At 30.7% G+C, this 21,782-nt stretch overlaps 1 protein-coding gene across 1 annotated transcript in view; it reads left to right on the forward strand.

The window, feature by feature from the left end:
- The first annotated feature begins 5,007 nt into the window (after positions 1 to 5,007).
- The window catches only part of LOC106669009 (neuromedin-K receptor-like), a 101,264-nt gene continuing 84,489 nt past the window's right edge, over positions 5,008 to 21,782 (forward strand). The window contains exon 1 of the mRNA XM_024229807.1: positions 5,008 to 5,091. The gene's annotated coding sequence lies outside the window, so the exon portion shown is untranslated. The remainder of the gene's footprint in view (positions 5,092 to 21,782) is intronic.

The following is a 21,782-nucleotide window of genomic DNA, read 5'->3' on the forward strand; positions in this document are numbered from 1 at the left end:
CCCCAGAGATCTTGTCTAGCATTGATATCAGGATCCCCCGGCGCCGACTCCGCTCCCGTGAGCTAATCTATGCCTCCCAACATAGAAAAATTATGGACCGGAATCTAGTCTTTCTCGGATAGTTCGATACAATAATCGATATAGAGGACGCGGACTCTTTCTCTGATTCCTTATCGGTTTTCAAAAAGAAGATAAGATTTTACGAGCTTTAAATGTTAAGATTGTAAATTGTAAATTTTTATATATGTTCTTGTACTATTTAGTGTTTTGTTTTGGGTTATTTGACTCGTTTTAACTGCAATAAAATGAATTAAAAATTTTTTTCTCATATTATTGCCGACTAAAATGGGGATTAGTATCCTCAGTAGTAATGGATGCAACAATTATTGATTAAGAAGCCCTAACTATTCGGACTCCTTGGTTCCCAAAAACTTATTTTTTATTATTTATATAGTTTTTGCACATCCACCACCCCGCCGTACCTTAGGGAGACTCTATACCGCGTCAATTAACTAAAAATTTGGTTCTGGAAAAGAACACCCCTACAAATACTAGCCCGGATTTACCTAACTTGTGCCCGTACATATTAATTATTCACTAAATACTATACAAAAATTGAATAAATAATTTAATAGTTACGCAAATATACTATATACAGGAATAAGTCAATTATTGGTAATAAATGAAAAGCATTAACATGCATGACTAAACTGACCTGACAACATCTATCCAAATTACATAATCAAGTCAGACTAACCATGATGTTTGCTCTGAAAGATTTAAAAACATTGAATCGACTTTTCTCATTTCCTTCAGTTCTGGTGACATCTGTGAATAAAGCCTTGAGTTACAGTTATAAAAGTCCGCTCTCTCTCACTCACTCGCTCTCTCTCTCTCTCTCTCTCTCTCTCTCTCTCTCTCTCTCTCTCTCTCTCTCTCTGCCGATGGACAGTGAGCATAACGGGCGGTTGGGTCTTTTAAACTTGTAGAGGTATTCTGCGAAATTCCCGTGACCTCAATTTATTTGTATTATATAAAATTCGGGACATAACCATTTCACTTTTGTTCTCTCTTCCACTGTTCATTTATATTTTTCTTATCCAAATATAATTTAATTTATTTATTATAGCCTTCTTAATATTCCAATTGTAGATGTACACAAAAAAATCAGAATAAAATGAATTCAAAAGTATTGGGTTGTCCGGAAAATAATGCAGGATTTTGGTATTAAACAAAAAAAAAGAAACTAGTTACTTTAAAGCAATGTTCTTTAATCAAANAATGAGTAATCCTGTAAACGTAAACAGAATATTTTATATAGATTTTTTTTAATGAAAACTTAAAATCCTGCATTATTTTCCGGACAACCCAATAAGAAAGACTACCAATTACTTCGTTAAACTCGAGAAAAATAAACCTTTCATCATCACTCTGAATCGATTTATAATTGATTTGGACAGTTGAAAAATATAAACATGTACAAACAATATGACAACCTCCAAATTATGGCTTCAACACTAACGAATTTATGAGGTTAGCTTTACTAGAGCTTAATAATACTTTACTAATTACTAGTAAACTTAATTATTAGCTCGATTAGGTTTCGTGGTCAGATTGACAAATTAAATTCTTTTCAAGTAATTAAGGTTTTGGTTGAGATAAAAATTATATTTATAAAGATTTAATTATTAGCGTAATACCAGAGATCTACAACCCATCTATTTGTACATTACAATAAATGTTGAATTCTAATTAAATTTGATTCAACCAATTGGTTTTTATATCATGTACATAGAGAATTCAATGGTGAACTTATCTGATTCAAATGTGTAATGTTTCATGGATAATTGAGTTAAATTATATGAATTTTTATATAGAAAAAATATTTTGATAAGCAATCTCAATTGTATAAATAATTCCAACGGCTCCTCCCATTGTATAAGTTTTCTAACTTTCTACATATAATAAATAAATTATAATTTCTAATAATAGTTATATTTGTGGGGTTTGAAAAGCTTGTAGACAGTTGCATATTTACTCCTTGTATTGCAAATACGTTACAATTTGTACAAATGTACGTTAACGTGTTTTTTTATATTACAAATTGACCTTAAAGCTTGGAATAAGACTCCATTTGTCTTCGTTAGGTATATTGAACAGAACAAAGCTGGACCCAATTCTAGAAAGTATAGCATGGCTTTTCTAGGCGAAATGAGAAATAAATAAAATCGAAAGCATTATATAAAAATAAAAGTTCAAGTAATATATAACGCTTGTTTTTTTATGGGAAGCTTTATATCTATTTATCGAAGGTGTTTCTATAAATATATTAATTATATGGCATGTATAGTTTTCTTAGTTATTTAGCTAAACTATTGTTTTTAATATTTTAAATCAGTATAGACAGTTTATATGTAATAATCATATTTATTATCTTAATGTTTGTGAAATGTTGTTAATGGAAAATAGCAGTTTATAATTTTTTTGAGATTTAATCAATTCATATGTTAAATCGAAATTTAGTGTAACCTCCGTCTCGAATATATCAACCCAAATGAGTTATCTATTATGAAAATTATATTTGTATATTAGGTATATTATGGTTGGTTTAATTACAGGACTATGCTTTATTTTCTCTATAAACTTAATTTAAACATGCACCTAAACTCTAGAAACACAGACAATCGAAGAAAGACCGTGAAAAAGGCCCGTCTTCAAATACATTTCTTAAGGTAATAAAATGCGTTGTGTCAACATCATAAACGATGTCCTCAGATAAAGAGGTCTTAATATCGCAGGATTTCGTCCAGAGTCCACAGCTCATACTAAAAGGCCACAAGGGCCGTGCGTTCAGCAATGAAAGGTAAAGTTCTAACCTTTCTTTGAATAGCAGATGGGAATCAAAATAAATCGGTTTTTAAAACCATTTAATATTATGTCCAGGTAGGTGATGCTGTTAGTAATCGAAGCGACACGCTATCTATTTTTCAGGGGAAAAGATAATAAATAAATAACCTACAGTCATACATTATATTTCCAAAAGAGTCGTTAGCTCTACTCTGCTCAACTTTGATATTTCTAGCATTTTAAACCGAATTTTTTAGAATCATAAAAAAGTGATGTGAGTTTTCTAAATGTAAATCTTGAAATAGGATAAATAGCTAATACATATGTCAACATCCACGAAAGCTACCATAAAAACTACTACCAACATTTAATACATCGTTTAAATACAGAATACGATCAGTAAAAAAGAGCTTTCAATCATCTTCATTTTCTAATTAAAAATTCTGTAATTTCTATTGATTTCAATCATATGGTAACTAACTTTACCTTGATAGTAACTATTGTTTTTAATTAATCTTTACACTTTTTCAGAATATTTATATCTAACTTTCGCAAAATAGTAATAACAGTAGTTTTAGGCAGCTATTCGGATTTCGAATAAATATCTTTTGCAAAAAGTGAAAGGACACTCATTCCACCTCAAATCATTTCGATTTATATCTTGTAATTTGTGAGGCTTCTATGGTCTCCTAAATTAATAACTTAATATTCATTTATTTTGGATATATTGACTGTTATCCAATTCCATTGGTTTGGGTACGGATTTATTGTAATGTTTCTTTTGGTTGTATGCTGTTCTTTTCTTCAATAATTGCATATAATTCTGTGAAAAATAAAATACTTTAGCAATCGACTAACATCTATTTGTAAAATTTTGTTATAGCTTCTTTTAAAGTATTTTATAGTCTTCTTACTGAATACACAAACCATGTTATATTAACATTTATAGTTACTTTGTTTACGAATTAATCCAGGCAGATTTTCCATCGATAAATTTTTTTATTTAGAATTGAATAAAACATTATTATGTATGTATTAAGGAAACTATTGTTAGCATGTCACATCGTTATGGAGCAATAATGTTTAATGATGTACGATTATTCTAATATTTATTTTATAGCATTTTAGTACTAAATTGATAAGATTACCTAATCTCTTTAACACGGACAAAAATGTGATTCGTACATTTTTTGAATATTGCAGTTACGTTTTATAACGTATTATATCTTGAGACCTCTTTGAAGTATTCCAAAAAGTGGAATGCTGTCAAAAACTCTTGGCAGACGTTTTATCTTACTAATCTTACTAAACAAGATTAACTTATTTTGGTACGTCGATCGACAACAAATTATGTACAATTATGACGTCGGTCGTTGGATTAATATTTTTACGGATCATTGGACTCAATGGCAAAAACACGGAAATTTTAATTAAAGCCGCTTATCTCGAGATTTCTCCAGTAAGAAAATATGATAAATATTATTACTGTTCAATGGCAAAATATTTAATAATTTAGTTTCGTTTTGGGGAACCAGTTAGCTGAGATCTGAGCTACAACTTATACGTCATACTTGCATTTTTTTTAAAATACTACAAGATACATTAGTTAACACCTTACATAAACGGTATGTACTTGATTTTAAATTATTGCAGTATTCTAATCTTCAGAGAGAAAGTATTCATTCGAAAAGTTTATTTTACTTCAAAAAATAAATTCTTAATTTTTGTTGAAAGCTTGGTATTTCGTTTATCTAAACTTGTTTGTAATCCTTCCTAAAAACTGTTTATGGAGATAGAATGAATTGACAGATTCGTGTCTTAATATTTCAAATTAAGATTACCTAATCTCTTTAACGCGGACAAAAATGTCATTCGTAAATTTAAAAAATTTGAAATCTATCAGTTCAAACAAATCCTTTCTTCTAATAATTGATACTTAAAGGACCTGTAAAGTTCATGATTTACAATTATTTCATTACCAGATCTAAAATTAAGGGGCCATAATAAAATTTTCTTTTCCGTAATTGGCCACGTGAGAAAATTCCCAGATTTTTTCAATACTGGTAAAAAGGGGATGCGTAGAGGGTAGAATTTCCCGTCATTCCACCGAATCAGGATTGGTCGTGGGAGGCGAACAACCCTCAGTCGCCCCTTTTACGCCGTGTAGCGCTCATCCCTTACCCGGCCAAACCAAATTCCAAACGCGTCTTTCAAAGACTGGAAAATTAACTGTCAAAAACGAAGGTAAATTGTCTGATAAATGTAATACTTGAGAGATTGTTGTTTTTTAATACTAAAACTGTTTTTTTTTTAAATAATCGTTTTATTATCGCTTTCTTATTATTTTTATAGGCCTAAAATGTAAACCCCAGTAAAACTGACAGTCAAATTTTAATCTTTAGGCAAATCTTCAATATCAAAGACAAGAAACAGAAAATGGCTAGAAAATGTCCTTTTTGCATTTTTAAAATTTTTCAATTTAATTTTATTTCATTCGATTTAAATGATGAACAAATATTAATTTTTATTAGTGATAAATAAAGAAGATATATTTGTTTGAATCTACGATTAGGATTTTTCAATTTAATGTGAAGGCCCTTATCCTGAGCATTACCAATGTTCCGATGAACTATGAAGGAAATATATTCCCCTAAATCCTTTACAAATAAATTCAAACGTTTGATGATTAAACTGAGTTTTTGGTTTTTCTTCATATTGACCTTTTCCTTATTTTCTTAATACAAAATTTATTTATTGTTAGTTCGAAACTGCGGTACAATTTAGTACTAAAATGCTATAAAATAAATATTAGAATAATCGTGTAACATTAAACATTATTGCTCCAAACGATGTGACATGCTAACAATAGTTTACTTAATACATACATACTTATAAATTACTACGTATTTAAAAATTATGTATTTTTCATGGTAACAGTATTTATAAATATATATATAAAATAAAAAAACAAATGATGTCAACCTTTTTTGGATTAAGATTAAAAAGCCTCGATTTTTATGAAAAGTACTAGTGAAATGGACATGATCACGAACGATTTAACTGGAAAAAATTAAAGAAAAATCATTGCTATTAAACAATGAAACATATAATTCTGCTTCCTGTACTTAGGTTTTGTGATTAATTTGTCAAGTTACATGATCTGAACGGTAAGACATGTTTAAAAATCTGGATGTCTAGCCTCCAGCTCGAAATGCATTTGCAATAAAAATAAAAAATTAAACAAAAAGCAATCTCATAACTCCAAATGAATTTTCACAAATTATGCAAGTATTTTATTTCTGTATAAATCCGTGCCATTAATAACACAAAGTAAAAATTAATTATCTATAGGAAAGACGTTACAAGAAAAAAAATGTTACCGTACTGAATTGCTTTCTGTTTGTGCATTTTTAGTTTCTCGAAAAATATTCTGGTAAATAAAATAAACACGCTGACATTAAAAAAAGAATCAATTTAAAAATGATCAGAAGCAATTTTGTTTTTCTGTTCTAATAGTATACGCAATTTGATTAAATATAACTTTACTTCAACAAACAGACAAAATGAACATGATCATGACTAATTAGATTTTCACAGACAAACGGTTGTAATAATTACAAAAAGGCATAAAATCAAAATTTGTTTTATTAGATAATTTAATTTGTATTTTTTTACTTAATTACGATTTTCCAAATATTAGTGAACGAATTATATTTTACAATAAAATCAGATTTCTTAAAAAATTGTACGTCTGTATAACACAATTTATTATAGATATATGTATGATTTTTTCAACCGAAGGCTGAATATTTTAGGATCCACCCCCAACGAAATGTATACATTCTTTCAGTAAATTAACCATAATTCTAAAATTTAGAGGTTTTAAGTATCATCATTACAAATGTTTTGGGGTTTGCATATTTTTTTTACAAATAAAAATCCTTTATAAATCGGTAATTTATCTGTGGTTTAACAATTGAGATGTTAAAAATCGATTAACAGTTACAATTATAGTTTAGTTAGTTTGTCATAATAATATATGTACGATGACGATCCGAAATGTATTGTCTCCTTTCTTGCAGAATTTTGCGATGCCCTCCAGTTCGGCTTCGTTGTGATCGGGTTGAAAAAGAAAAACTGGCAGGTGTGGGAGTACTGTCATGGCAATGAATTTTTACGCCCTTACAAGAACATCGGCTGTCGAAAATGTTACCTTAACATTCTGTGGCAGTTTGATATATAAAGGTTTTTTTCTTGAACATCTTCAGGTTTTTGGACAAATCTATGAAGACATTTACAATTATCTCGATTTATATATAAGTTGTTTTGACAAATCGTGAAGTAATGTTATGCACTAATTTGTGACAAGAAGTTGGGCTAAATGCAATTAATAATATTATCTTTGAATTTATAAAAATTCTTCTAATATTAATTAATTTAATTTATTCAAATATAGTATTGGATCCAGCCGTTTTGGCTGGTTTCAGATTAAACAATATAAAAATTAAGCAGACAAGGGAAGACTACAGATTTGAGATCTCCTATTTTAATGGAACTTTGATGATACAAGGTCAAAAAATATTAGACACATGTCCGAACGTATGTAAGTAGTTTATTTATAATATGAAATAGTTATACATATAATACAAATAGATATTTGTGGGCAGTATTCGCCAGAGGCAATAGTTTAATTTTATGTTTATTTGAACTTTGTTTTTCTTGATTCTTTTCAAAAATTACAAAAATGACTTAGATTTTAAAATAAATCCGCTCATTCACCGGAAACGTTTACAAATATGTAAAGCCTTTTACTGGCCGAACGGGTAATAAATTGGAACGGGAGAAATGAAATAAAACGTTTAAACTGTTTATTTATTTTTTGTAACTTCTTCTTTTCTTACGTGTAATGACATAAAATCTAAACGTTGTTGGTGCACGGCTGAAAAAAATTATTTTCAAAGGATTGTATATATATTCAATTTCAAAAAAGTGAGGTGTAATGATTTTTTAGAAAATCGGACATCGGGCAAAGAGAAATTGCCTCCTAGAAATCCATCCCAAAAATGTTTATCTTTATTGTGACAAAAATTCCTATTTACAAGTTTGTACGATTGTGATTATTTTATCATCCCATAAAAATTACAAAAATTACTACATATTACATTAAAGTGTATGAAAGGCATAAAAGCAAAGTAATAAAAACTAATTAAATAACTGATTCTATTGGCACAAACGCTTAGACACGTTTCTCGTATATTTGGACCTAGTGCCCCCCCCCCAAAAAAAAAATGTTTAAATTTACTTCAAAATCCGTGGTCCTATGTTCTTCGAATTTTCTTGTTAGATGAATTTAAGAATGCCTACTTAAAAACAATTAAAACATTAATAAAATAATGAGTAAGTCTAAGAAAATCACAATATTTTGTACAAACAATGTTTGTTAAACCTAAATAGAAGTTAATAAACTTTGCGAAATGTAATTGATTTTTTTTATAATTTTAGATTTCGGTTTAATTAACCAACACAAGCAACCTGTACTAAATTTGAACTTAGTAACGTTTGAGAACCATTCATCCTCCAACGAGTCACGTACAAAGTTTTCAGTCGAATTGAAGTGAGTTTAGATATGGAGTAAAGTTCTAAACTTAAATTACACAAACTCTACTTGTCTGTCCATTTCAACTGTCCAAAAAAAGTTTAATTTGATTTTAAACTGTGGGATGTAACATGTATTCTCTCGTAAACGATTACGTCATAGAAAGAAAATTATTGTGATATATTTTACAGTATATATATACATATATAAATATTTATATATATCTAGATTTTTTTTAAGAGTGGTCGGATAAACTTATTAAGATTAATTAAATCAATATTATTGATGTCGTGTTATTCGTGTTTAACGAATTTCATGCACATAATAATTAAACTACAGATCTACAGAGATTGTTTACTGCATATACAAACTATATTGCTGTTACATTTAATAGGATTGCACATAAAACAAAAACTCACGCAATAAATGATCAGTGTTAAAAATGTGAAACAATATTAATGTACACCAAGTGCAGTGGTTCATTAAAACCTCTACGTGACTATTGGTAATAATAATTTTTAGGTTGATTTTAAAATCTTCCAAGTAAAGTTTTTCAACTACTAGCTTAAATTGCAACACTCAAACTCAACATTCAATACTTTAGGGATAGTGAGGATGATGAGAAGTTATTCTTTCTACTCTGCTTGGCAAAGGAACAAATACATCACTAGCAAACGACTAATTTAGTATTTTAAATCCCATCTGGATTTATAGACTGCGCGGTTCTGCCAATCATTCAGCCGAATTCAACGACAATCCAAACATTCCAATCCTAAATCTTTACAAAAATCCTAAATGCTCCCTTCTACGTATGGAAAGAAACCGTTTACATCATCCCACCGAATCCCTACAAACCATCCACCTAGGCTAAAGACGCGAAATATCCTATCTAGTGAAGATCGTGTTAGTGAAACATGATGAAATTTGCGTAACTTAAAGTGCTACCAATGAGAGGCTTCTACACTCTGATTGTTGTTTTTAGTTTGTTTCTTTACTCTCGTTCACTATTACTTGTTACTCAAAATTAGGTAGATGTAAAGTTTAATTATTTAAAAAACGCACAAAATTATAATTTAAAAAGAAGTTGTATCTGTTAAACTCGTCAACGATAAACTTAGAAAAAGGATTCAATATTTTACAATTAAGTTTCTACATAGATATTTACAGTAATATTTTTTAAAAACGTATTTCCAAGCTTTTCAGCTTATTGTCATGATCCATTAAAAAAGTAATAATAACTTGTCAATTCACCACTAAATGCAAAGAAAGTCACAGGTAAAATTTGTGTTTGATTGAAAACTCCAAACCCAATCGCAGATGTATATTTTACGTGTATACACAAATATACATTTTGTCGTGTCTCTAAGTTCAACATAAAAGAAATGAAATGGTACTAATGTAGTAATTTCATTTGATTTATACAACCAGCTGCTCATCAACTTTTCATTTGGTTTACAAATAATATATTTGCTCAGGTAAAAATAGCAGCCAGTCATTGTTGATTTCAAATCGTTTAAAGAAAGTATATATTTATATTATATTAACTTTGATAATTTTCTAAATATAAAATAGGTTTCGAGAACAATAGAAAAACAAAAAGAATAATAAATGCAGTGTAATATAAATAATTTACATCAATTTTGATAATCATAAGGAGAGATTAAATGAATTAAAAATTTTAAAATATCTGTATAGATGAAATTAATAACTACTGACAAAACATGTACTACGTTAAAATTAATTTTGTTTGACTTTTTTAATCAAGATCTAGGACAAATCTAGTGCTCAACTCAATATTATATGAAAAAGTGTTAGTGTGTGTGTTTTTTTTTTGTACTTTAGCATTATCGTTCCTTTCAAAAAGTCGTGTAGTGTAGGCTATCAGAATTACGCCAAGAGGGGTCTGAGCTAAAGAGGTTTACATAACGTATTGACCAACAAGCACTTTTCCATCCGGAGGTCCCATTAACGCACTTCTCCTATATTAAGGTCCAATTCCTTCCATTATTGGTTGAACCTTTTATTTTTCAATTCCAGCTGTGTGAGAAAAGAATGATGCAATGTCAGATAACAAAAAATCTCAATTCGGACCAAAACGATTTTTGTTTCTAAATCCAGAAGCTGGATGTCCCAATGGGCATAATTTCCTTTTGGAAGCCAAAATACCTCTCTCTCAATCACTATCTCCCTGATTCTGTCTCTCCCTCTCACTCTCTCTCTCTCTCCCCCATCTTTCTCACTCACTCTCTCTATCTATCTATCTCTCTCAGTTTACACCAATACAAACATTAAAGAAACACAATTTTTAAAATTTTAAAATTAAAACTTTATATTTATTTAGTTTTATCATTTTTACGTTAATGTTTCACCCCTTCTTCCTCTCACCCTCACTCTTTCTTTCTATTCATCCCTCTCTCTCTCTCTTTTTTTTCTCGCTTCTCTCATTTTTATTGTTTATGTTAACTGTTGACTTGTAATATATCTCTCGCTATTACCATTTATTCAGCATGTCTGTGTACCTCACTCCCCTACTTAATTTCAATCTCTCTCTCTCTCTCTCTCTCTGATTACATTTTTCTTTGCTATTTCGCTTTATATATTCATACTATAATACATAATAGATATCTGATGTTTATAATGTTACTAGTTTCGTATTTCTACTTTACTGTATTTACTATATACTTCCTCACCACTTCGAGCAAATAAAATGGAATGAAAAAACAATACTCTATTATGTTTCCCGACTTTACTTTTACGAATTTCGTTTCATGATCTATCTTATTGTTTCCTATTTCCTTAATTCTTTCTCAGTGTCTGCCTCTCTTTTTCTTTTTACTATAATTCTCTCTCACTATCTGTCTAGCTTATCTATCAAGCGAAACATTTTTATATCCATCAATAAACCAAGCTTTCTGCCTTTCAATCTCTTTATGTATTATTTTGATACATTTGTACATATCTTTATACTCAATATACTTTTTATTTTATTAATATTAAATCTGTGTTATCCCAAATATAACTTTTTATTAAACTTATTGTTTGTACAATAGTTAAACAATTTATTGAAAAATTGTCGTCAATGAGAGCAAACAACATGCCATTAAACCGTTCTCAACTTTATTCCTACATTCACTAATTTTCGTGGTCCGCTTGACCAATTAATATCTTTCAATTAATTAAGGATTTTAGTTGAGATAAAAAAGTCAGTGTCACGAACGGGATTCGAACCCACGACCTTTGGCTTGATACGCCGCTGCGCGACCACTTCAGCTATCGTGACTTCGATCCGCTCGGACACTAACTTCCCATCCAACCCAACCTTTCGAATTGTCCCTCCTTTTTGCCATTTTTCAAATGTCGTGCAATCTATTTGATTCTCGGCGACAAATGAAATGGCCATGGAGAACTTTAGTGAAGATATACTTCATTTTAACTTATTAAATTCACTAATTTTCGTGGTCCGCTTGACCAAATAATATCTTTCAATTAATTAAGGATTTTAGTTGAGAAAAAGTCAGTGTCACGAACGGGATTCGAAGCCACGACCTTCGGCTAGATAAGCCGCTACTCTACCACTTGAGCTATAGTGACTTTCACTATATTCCTCCATTTTTTTATAAGATACTTAATTACCAGTAAATTATTTTAATACAGTTGTGTCTTTGATCTCTCTCTGTCTCTCTCATCATATATCTGTGTACCATGTCGTACATGTATGACTGTTTGTCATCAACTTGCATGTCCCAACCGCCAAACTTAACCACAGGGATCAGGCTCTCTGTCGATTAAAAGAATGTGGCAGCGTCGGTGGGCCTAGGAGGATCTGACTCGTAGACTCCTCATCCGATTAAGGATGGCCAATGCGATATTGACACGCGGACACCTACTTTTAGGCCAAAGGCGGCAGAATGTAGCGAAAGGTTGCACGACATGTCCCACTTGATTGAATGGTATAAGTCCTTGGCTCCCTATAGAGAGCGCGAAGGATACTTCATACCCGATAAAAGAATTTTGCTTCCGCTTTGCGGCGAGTATTTGGATTCCCTGTTACGACTTTTCAAAGAAGCAGATTTTTTTAAGTCCGATCAATTAGTGTGTTGAGAATGAATGTATTTATCTATGCATGTGCAGATTTGTTTTTAAATACATCATCAATCAGTAAATATCACCTATATAACGGTTGGTTTTAATTATTTAATTTTATGAAATTTCTTACATTTCATTCAATATCAAATGAATAATGGCGATATCAAAGACAAAACTGAATGAATAGCTGAATTGTCATATCCCAACAAAAAGTGACCATTTTCACTGCTTCACCAGAAAAATATAAAACCTTGTCATTGATGATAAGGTTCTCTATTATGTGTCCAATATGATAGTATTGATCGAAACCAATGGGTTATGTCCTTTCATATAAAGAGAAATTATTTTTTTACAAACGACCTTGGTTGCCTTACGTACTACAAATATTTTAACACGAAATACATAAATATTTAATTATAGGATCTGAAATAATTAAAAATGTTGATAAACTTTGGTCTTGTATACTTAGTAAACGTAATGAAATCTAGTTAGATTTTGTCAACTCAAATGTTCTTTTCAAAAACTCTAAGTAACGCTCTTTTGATCAAAAAGCATCAATCCTTATTCAACAAATTCATTGTTCTGTATGTAAAACCCGGGAGTTGCTTTTAGCGACGGCTGACTTTACACAAAATCTTTCTGAACATAATCAGTTAAATGGTGTGCTTAAGGAGCTAAGAAAGTCTTAAATAAATGTTTGAGATGTAAACTCCTTAACGTATAGTTGTAAACAGAGCAGCTTAACAATTTACAAACACCCTAAATCGTTTAAAAGACAGTTGGCACAACTCGGGAACAAATATAACCGGTCCCAGGCTGGAATTAAGTGAAATAGACGAAACATTTGCCACCACTTAGACAAATTGATCTCCTCTTTCTGAAAAAGACAAAAACCGGGGGCAACATTAACTGACTGTTTTATGATAACAAATCCGATGAACTTAAATCTTTAAGACTTAATTTTTACTGTCGAGGACATATTGTCGATATGTAGATTTTATTTTTAAAATTATTTTCTGAACACTGCGTTCTGTTGATGAAAATGTTGTTTTCATTATTGCAGTCACTTATTCCACTTGAGTTGTTACATTGATTAGTTCTATATACTCTACACAAGCAATTGACTTACTTCATATTTTATAAAATCAAACCACAATTGATTGGGATTTGCTTTCATAGTCATTATGATAATTGAATGCAAATGAAATAAATTCATTGGCTTGCTGGAAATTAATGCTGTTATTTTCTTAGGCCTGCATTAACGGAAAATGATCAATTGTTCTTTTTAAAATTGGCTTTCAATTGAGTCTTGGCATCAGGGTTTACACTGGTCGATAAAGAGCATTTACACACTTTTTAATCCTTAAATACTCTATTGCTAATAAATACTTCAGAGTCTAGTTGGGATACTTTTCCACTCCATTGCCGGATTTTCACAGATTATGAATATAAACACAATATGAACTATTATATACGGTGTATACTGCCGATATGTCTTCTAATTCTGACCTTTTAATTCTCATTTAGCTCATGGAAGCCTACAGAATCGTACTACTCCTTAGAGCAACGCTTTATAAAACGGAGCTTTAAACTAAAAACCAAAATCATAATCTTTACCTTCAGATCCTTTCTTGACATACACTCAAACGACTAAAAGGTCACGGACCAGCGACCTGATATAAGAGAGATAAAAAGTATTGTCGTTATAACGAGTGCAATATCAATGGATAGCTTCTACATTCGTGGATGTTCATGGTATTTTCTCTCCAAAGTGACCGGGATGCAAAGAAAGGTTGGTCGATGTATCCCACCGAATTGAAGAATGCTACTGCGCGAAAGAATGCCACACGATGAGAATCGTATTTGAGCACGGCAGCATCTTGAACTCTTATTCCGATTTTTGGAAGAAACTGCTTTTTTTTATTGCATCTAGTACTGTTACTGTTGTATACCAAGCTTTTGTGAAATTGAGTGCACTCATTCTCCTGAATGTGCAGTGCGAGAGGGTTGATGAACTAATAATGAGTACTCCTCTCACCTTCAATTATGCTAGTTATTTAATAGATGTAGGCGTTGGAAGGATATCGAATACTCCACCACCCTGAGCGAATAGTATGTAAACGAGAAAAAATATATTCATGAGTGTGTTAGAGTGTGAACGAGTTTGGCTTTAGGGAATGGTTACGTTGGGGCTGAACTGCCCTAGCTTTTGATTAGTCGAATTGCCCTCGAGTCCAACATCGACAAATGGACGGATAAGACCGAGGTTTGAACCCGGAGTGTCAACACCACCCGGGGCCAAATCTACCATCCCCTCAACACCCCCTGCAAGTAATTTATTGAAAACTACAAAAAGATAGAATTGCCGGTGAACTGCGAGAAGTGATAGGCTCAGTTTTGTACATCTATGTATTAAATGTCCAGTTTAGAAATTTTATGTCAGACTGTACAAGTTAGAGTTGTCGCTAAGTTTTGTATACATAGTATTATCCTCAAGGCCTGTTTATTTAGATATGTATATTATAATGTTGATATGGTACAATATTATTAGTCATTAACTAAATAATATAATTGGCTTACATTAACCCTCAGTTATAACAATTTTAATCAAAGTTGTTGACCCATCTGGTGATGAGCAAACTTAAACTGTATACAGTCTACATAAATACGGTGTTAGCCTTTAATATGGTAAACAATTCCACACAAGTAATAAATTAAAAAATATTTACCATTGAAATTTACTTTTAACTAATGATATTTTTCACAAATTACGTTTTTTTCCTCAAGAGTGCATTCATTTAGATTATTATAATTATATCTCTGTTTTTTTCTCCTGTTTTTCACACTGCCAAATAAAGCCGCATGTTTGGAACTTGGAATAAGCCCAAACGGTCTGTTAAATATTCGCAAATTTTGCGGAAAGATAAATATAATTTTATTCTATATTATCAGTCTTTTCTCCAAGTTTTCTTTTTAATTGGTGAGGAGAAGATCCTCTTTAAAATTATGCCATATTTGTTTGAAGTGAGCAGACCATCACTATTTGTACTTCTTTGTTTTTCCGAATATTTGTGCAGTTTGTCTTTCATAGTCACATTCACCACAAAAACTGAATAAACCACATGTGATTACATTAATTAGATTGTATGAACAACAGAAAACAAACAGGAGGCCGCAAGATCACGATAATCCTCCGACCTCCAATTTAGTTGTAGTATAGGTTAGTAAATTAGTATGAATGTGAATTATGAAAATGTGTAAATATTATATCTATTTATTTTAATTTATCACGTGTGGAAGGGTAACAACAAACAAGATAACGAATCCCCTTTTAGATGAATTAGGTGAATCGGAAGGCAACAGTTGTTTAGTTGAGGCATAAGAAGACTCAGAAAAGAATATACACATAAGATAGATAAGAAGAAAATGCGAGAAGGTTTATATGTGAGGCGCCGGCGATGACCCAGGTAGTTAGCCGGGGGGAAAAAAAACAACCGATACGAGGCGAGGACCTTCCTTTGATTTTGTCTCACTTAAAAAAAATATTTTATTACAGTCTGCAATTCTGGGTTACAATATGTAATTTGATTAACAAATTGGATACTAAACCACTTAAGATGTGATTTACAGCAGGTTTCCAATAGCGTAGTAAATTCTTACAGTTAGAAATAGTGTTTTAAACAACCTTTTTTTTCATTTTGAGGACTATTTCTTGGTGCCGCTGATGGATTTATACTGGTAACCAAGTATAAACCATTGGTGGTGATGAAATTATTATGAAATTAATTGGATCGCTGGTACACATTCTGCAACCCTGATTTCTGCAATTTGTTTTTACGTTCGTGTGCCAAATTCTTACTAAAAATTGGAGTTTACAATTTTTTTCGCATTTGAAAAAACTTTTTTTTTACTTCGAAATGTTATATAACTTTACGTGAGATCTCTACAATTATTTTTCCGCAATTCAACTTTAAAATAAAGAAATGAGCAAAATTACGATCTTTGTAGCGATTTTAGGGTTTGTTATACCAATTTTTTATTGTTTTCTTTACTTTTTTAATGAAAGATAGATGAAAGTATAGAAGTTTAATAAAAATTATTAATTTTTTAAAAATTTATCCTCCATCATCATCTTTTGTAGTATTTAAGAGCTAGTTAAATTATCCATGGAATTCCAGTCTATTGAGCACACAGTTATTATCAATTGCATAATTGATTTCGGATTAATAAACTAAAATTTGACTTTTATTATAAATTTTATCCAAGCGAATATTATTATTGTAAGGTTTATTATATTATTGATCACGGATATAGTTTAAAAATCTTATATTACGACTAGAGATTGTTTAAACTTGACTGAAGTAACAGATAAAATCTGAACAAATTATAAATAGCCCAATGTCCTCAGTTGATGATGTCATTATCAATCGGTTGATTAAAAGTTTGAAAGGTATACCTTTAAAGCTGGTTAATCGACTTTTCTAATTTTACAGGCTAAAAATTTTAATCTTTTTGAATAATTGTTGTCCTTAATGTTCAAATTATCAGGTTTAATAAGTTTAAAACAAAAAATCAATATAGTGTATGCACGTAACAGTGGAAAGAATTACTTAATTTTTCCGAATATTGTATCAATATTCGAATCAATTCTGTAAATAAATTTAAAGAAACATTACGAGGCCTAACGTAAGATTGTAATTCTAATTACTTAATTAATTTTGATGGATGTTAAGAATTCTCTGTGCGATGACGAACCCTTAATTTGGTCGTAACTGATCCTTTTGATTTTGCCTATTATCGTTATGTTGGTATTTCAGTCTCGTTTTGGCATCTTCAGCGTTGTTTCATTTTTACCCAACACTGAAGATCATAGGGAGATCTCCTGATCGGTAGCGACCAAATCACAAATGTGAAGTATTTGAACATTTGAAAATGACAAAAATAGGGAAAATACGAACGGTTGTAGGTTGAGATGGAGAGTTAGTGTCCGAAAGGATCGAAGTCACGATAGCTCAAGTGGTAGAGCAGCGGCGTATCTAGCCGAAGGTCATGGGTTCGAATCCCGCTTGTGACAATGACATTTTTGTCTCAACCAAGACCGTACATAAAAAGAATAATTAATTTAAAGAAGTAACTTGGTAAATTGACCACTAAAACGTAAATGGATTAATGTGACGTATGTTTATATTTGGTATTCCTTATCAATGATTGTTATATTGATTATTAGAAAATCGTGAGATGCGGTCTGGTGTGATGTGGGTTCAGAAAAACATTTTCATCTTCGTGCCACGATCCCACGATCTCTAAATAAACATTAACTAAGGGTCACTAAACACCACACGTATGTTATAATTCTCAATAAATATTGATTCAAACAGTCGATAAAAAAAGTTTAAGTCTACCCCATAGTCATATTGTTTTAAAACTCCGCCATAGGATTGTCCCGTTTTGAAAAAACCAAACCTCTCTCTGAGTGAATGAAAACAACAATTTTGAAGCTTTCGATTATCTGGAAATGTTCGTATTTACGTATCGCCTCGTCTCTTTAGCTCAATATGTTTTTATTTATTTCATCTGCCGATTTTTTTGTCAAGTTCACCAAGTGGGATTGAAGAAAAACCTAACGAAAAGCATACAGATAAATTTTACCTTACGTAAAAATATTTGTCCTGCAGACAATATAAATAGAACGCCATTGCCTACCACTGACGTTATGTGATAACTTGGAATTTTCATGGATAAACGACTGACTTGGAATCCTCACAAAAGATTGAAAACGCAAAAAACTGACATAATAAATTATTAAAAAGTCTACTTGTCTCACGATCAAAATTGGACATTGAAAACAAATTTTTAATTGAGAAGACAATAATAAGATATCTTCGGTCATACAGTTGAGAAGTGTGGAACTCAATTCCTTACGTACAATTCCTTATCTAACTTTTCATTTCTAGCACTACCCGAATATCCTGAAAATCAATTGAAGGGAAAGTGGCCACGAGAGCTTCACTTTGAGTTAAGATTGAGGAGGTTTCAGAGGCAACTTCACCTACAAGAAACTCAAATGATAAATTCATATTTGACCATGGTTGCTTAATAAAATATTTGTTGTTGTAAATACGAAAGAAACGTGATGAAAAAAGTTTTTGTCAAGCCGGACAATACAGCAAAATATTCAAATTATATTAGTTTAGTAAATGAGTGTTTCTTTGAAATCACCCATGAGATAAAACACATTCTATGTTTTTTCATCTGGAAAATTAATTGAAAATATCAATTTAATTTATTATACAAAAAAGCAACATTCCCAATTAATAAATTATTAACAAATGTATTTTACTCTAATCGCATTATAGCCGACTTTCCACCTTTTCATCATGATTGCGAATTTATTGTGTTTCACAAAATGAGAAACAGTAATCATTTAAGCCTTTTTTTCAATACGGATTCAAGTTGATTTCTTTTATAACAAGGCAATTTGCTGTATAAAGAAATTTATTTGAGCTATTTGAGGAAGCTCAGGTTCCTCAATCCCCAAATCCCCAGACGGGGTAAGCCGACAGCAATTTTGTCACATCGATTGATAAATAATTTAGTTCCTGATTCCCATAAATTAAAAATCGTAAACAAGTTTATTAACATTCCATTATCTGTGCTAGGTAATATACCAAGTAACAAATTAGTGTAATTATTTTACCATAAATAATTTTTTACCGGTTTGGTCATTATAGTACTATTTTGAAATGATTATTCGGAGATCGTGAAATGCGGTCTGGTGTGATATAATTTTTCGAAAAACATTTTCTTTATCGTGCCTACGTTCCGACCTTTATTGAGATCATCTTTAGGGCTCAGAGTGTTTATGTTTGGCACTCTTAACAGGACTCACAAGAATGACACATCTACATGGAAAACAAACACTTTGAGCCCTGAAGATGATCTCAATAATGATCGAAACGATGGCACGATAAAGAAAATGTTTTTCGAAACCTACGTCACACAAGACCGCACCTCACGATCTCCGAATAATCATTGACTAACGGTCATTAACACCACATACTATTTTGAAATTTTATGTGACTTTTACTTAGTTACTTATATATGTAACTCTGCAGTAAAATTGGCTGATTGCTAAAACAATAGTATTATAATAATCACAGAAGTGTATGCTATTAATAAACATTAAAATGAATTTGTACCTAAAACAATAGAAATAAATATGTGTAGAAATTAGTGACCGTTAATCGATAATTATTCAGATATCGTGAGATGCGGTCTGGTGTGATGTAGGTGTAAGAAAAACATTTTCTTTATCGTGCCAACGTTTCGATCTTTATTGAGATTATCTTCAGGGCCTGGGATTTACAAACATTGTTTACATTGAACAAATACATTTAGGATGTGGAAAAGCGAATTTATACAATGCAAAGTATATTCTATATTAAATCAAAGTATTTCTACGCATTGTATAAATTCACTTTTCCACATCCGAAATGTATTTGTTAAATGTAAACATTGTTTGTAAATCCCAGGCCCTGGAGATAATCTCAATAAAGATCGAAACGTTGGCACGATAAAGAAAATGTTTTTCTGACACGTACATCACACCAGACCGCATCTCACGATATCTGAATAATTATTAGAAATAAATATTTCATTGTTTCTGTCTTCTTACATTCACTGATTGATCACATGTTCCAAACGTCAATTCATAAATTTAGGAGGCCATATGGGCCGTACAAATTACAGATATATTAATTTATTTAACATAAATAAAAAATATCAAAGAAATAATCTATAATAACATTTAACGTTCTTTCATGCAAACATAAATATATAATTAAAGATGAGATGATGGATCGACCTATATTTAACTAGATAGCAATGCAATTTAAGTTATCTATATATAGTTAATTTTTAAAAATCTTAATTATTCGAAACTGTGATATCCAAATGTACTTGAAAAAAGTAAAAAAGAGGCATGTACTTATATGTATATTTTAACCGAGGTAACCTATACGTCCACGTTGTTTTTTTAAAATATATTTTATATTATGTAATTTTTATTGTTTTTAATTAATACTATATTTCATCTTGTTTATATTGAGATACTGAGCTTCACCTAATTTTAAATAATGTTACTATAAAAGCAGTTTTTTCTCAAGACATATTTCAACACTCATCGAGTTAAAGTAAGAAAAATATAATTGTCTTTAATTTTGTTTTTAAATTATACAATATGTTCTAACTGCTATATTTTCTTATTATAAATAGGCACTGATGATGCCGATATAATCGTCGAAAGCTCGGCGAAAACTTAAAGAATTTTCGTTCTGTTGTGATTTCACCGAAGATCCTTTTTCCAAGGTGATAAATAGATAAAACAACTCGATTTTTTAATTTGTTAAGAATCTTGTTATTTCTGGTTACCACCATATATCGGTGTATATAAAGCATGTGTCTTGTTAAAAAAATATACTTTCTCGTGTACATCTAAAACAAATTTACCTCTTATAACAATAAGACAAGCGATGTCGAAAATATAACAACAAATGAATGCCAACGTTTTCACTTTCGAAAACCATCAGAATTGCGATGGTTCCGCGATATAAATCAACACGACAAACGGTTTGTGTAATTTGATTGGAAACCGCGTCAGGTCAGGACATGAATATCATTATAATGATTGACAGTTGGTCTGCCTTCACGACCGTTTTCATCAAATTGTATGGATAATAATAACTTTAATTGGGTTCATTATAAACCATCGAGTACCCGAGATTGATATATATTTCAAAATGAATTACAAACTTTTTTTGAACAATTGAAATCAAATTCTTTGAACCTAGAAATTACACGATTAATTTATCCTTCTTTAAAAATCACATCTATATAGTTAATTCCAATTCCGAAGTAGTGGGTTCCAACCCGCTCGTGGCATTGGCTTTTTTATCTCAATCAATATCTTACATAAAGTTTAATTATATGGTTAATGCTAAAACTTTTTACCATTATATTTACAATTACATAACTGCCTATGTTAGAAATGGTTGGCAGTGAAACCATAGATTATTTTGGAATTGATTTATTTTTAATGAATAAAAAATGAATAAATTGTTTATGTAAATATGAAATTACGGCAAAAATAAAAAAGAGACGCGTACATTTTTTTAAAATACTTTAAAAGCTACTGTTAATTAACCACAATAACACGTAGATTAGAATATTATTTATTTAATTGAATCACCTATAA

This window comes from Cimex lectularius, unplaced genomic scaffold, assembly GCF_000648675.2.
Source record: "Cimex lectularius strain Harlan isolate CLEC.00 unplaced genomic scaffold, Clec_2.1 scaffold247, whole genome shotgun sequence".
NCBI classification, from domain to species: domain Eukaryota; kingdom Metazoa; phylum Arthropoda; class Insecta; order Hemiptera; family Cimicidae; genus Cimex; species Cimex lectularius.